The sequence below is a fragment of the Pseudophryne corroboree genome, chromosome 6, assembly GCF_028390025.1.
Source record: "Pseudophryne corroboree isolate aPseCor3 chromosome 6, aPseCor3.hap2, whole genome shotgun sequence".
In the NCBI taxonomy this organism is placed as follows: Eukaryota; Metazoa; Chordata; class Amphibia; order Anura; family Myobatrachidae; genus Pseudophryne; species Pseudophryne corroboree.
In genome coordinates, this window is record NC_086449.1 from 2,636,484 (window position 1) to 2,637,991 (window position 1,508).

Genomic DNA, 1,508 nt, shown 5'->3' on the forward strand with positions numbered 1-1,508 from the left:
AGTTTACGTGTGTGTGTGTGTGTGTGTGTGTGTGTGTGTGTGTGTGTGTGTGTGTGTGTGTGTGTGTGTGTGTGTGTGTGTGTGTAGGAGCCCCCAGCCTCCTCCAGCCCTTACCTTGTGTGACTCTGGGCAGTGTCTGGTGAGTGGGGTGAGGGGTCTGCTGCTGCTCCTCCTGGAGGTGGGGGAGGGTGTGTGACAGTGACCAGTGTCTGGTGAGTGGGGTGAGGGGTCTGCTGCTGCTGCTCGGTGGGGGAGGGTGTGTGACAGTGACCAGTGTCTGGTGAGTGGGGTGAGGGGTCTGCTGCTGCAGCTGCTCGTCCTGGAGGTGGGGGAGGGTGTGTGACAATACTCTGCTGCTTCAGCCTTGTTCTACTTTCTGCATCTTACCTGACCCTGCTGGAGGAGGGGAGGTACCCACCACTGGTGTATTTGTAATGGGTGCTGTGTGTGTGCGGTGCACCCGGGCCCCCGGCATCCAGGGGGGCCCCCTCTGCACCCATTTTTTCATTACTTACCTTCCAGAGTCCTGCGTCAGGAATTACAGGGAAAATGGCGCTGCACCCATTTTCCTGGCGTTTTCGCCCACGTGCACACTAAGAAAATCTCTGGGAAAATGGCCACTGCGTAATTTTCCCGGAGACCCGCGCATGCGCACTAGACTCCGGGACAGCGCTGGGGTTCCCTAGTGACCCAAATGCCAGGAGTCTACATCGCTGCCAGCCCAGAGGGATCCTGCGCACGCCCTCTCATGACACGCCGCAGGCACTCGCCTTTTCTGCTACAGATGCAATATAGCACACACGTTGTATACACGGAACTTGCTGCGCTATATAAGAAACTGATAATACATATATATAATAAATAAGGGATCTCACCAACACAGCCCACCGTTTCCCTGCAGCCAAATGGCGCAATGCCCCGATTACTGCAACAGTGATAACGGGAGGAGAAGGCGATTACGCTGGGTGACGCTGGGAGATAATGTCAACGTCCCTGTATTGTTATTATTATATACTCACATTTATGTATACTGTACAGAGAATGTGTAGTCACTCCATGACAGTCCCCAGCAGTTACCTGAGCGATGCTGTCACACTCGCCACCGTGCAAGGAAACAGCCCAGGGAGGCACACACCGACCTCTGACCCCGTGTTACAGGAATGGAGGCTCAGTGATCGGGTGTATTACCCAGCATGGCCTGGTGAGGGCAGCACTGTGCCAGTAACCAGACACAAGCCCGACATTCTACATAACAACAGTTCCCTCAGTGGGATTCAGACCTGATCGCAGCAGCAAATTTGTTAGCAGTTGGGCAAAACCATGGCCCTCATTCCGAGTTGATCGCTCGCAAGGCGAATGTAGCAGAGTTACACACGCTAAGCCGCCGCCTACTGGGAGTGAATCTTAGCTTCTTAAATGTGCGACCGATGTATTCGCAATATTGCGATCACAAACGACTTAGCAGTTTTAGAGTAGCTTCAGACTTACTCTGCCTGTGCGATCAGTTC

The 1,508-nt window shown here is 53.8% G+C and overlaps 1 protein-coding gene across 2 annotated transcripts in view; it reads right to left on the reverse strand.

Annotated features, from left to right (window-relative positions):
- Window positions 1–1,165, reverse strand: part of LOC134935857 (thialysine N-epsilon-acetyltransferase-like) — an 88,491-nt gene extending 87,326 nt beyond the window's left edge. The window contains exon 1 of one of the 2 annotated variants that reach the window (XM_063930680.1): window positions 1,020–1,165. The gene's annotated coding sequence lies outside the window, so the exon portion shown is untranslated. The remainder of the gene's footprint in view (window positions 1–1,019) is intronic. The other variant, XM_063930681.1, reaches the window with a different exon arrangement.
- Window positions 1,166–1,508: the final 343 nt, after the last annotated feature.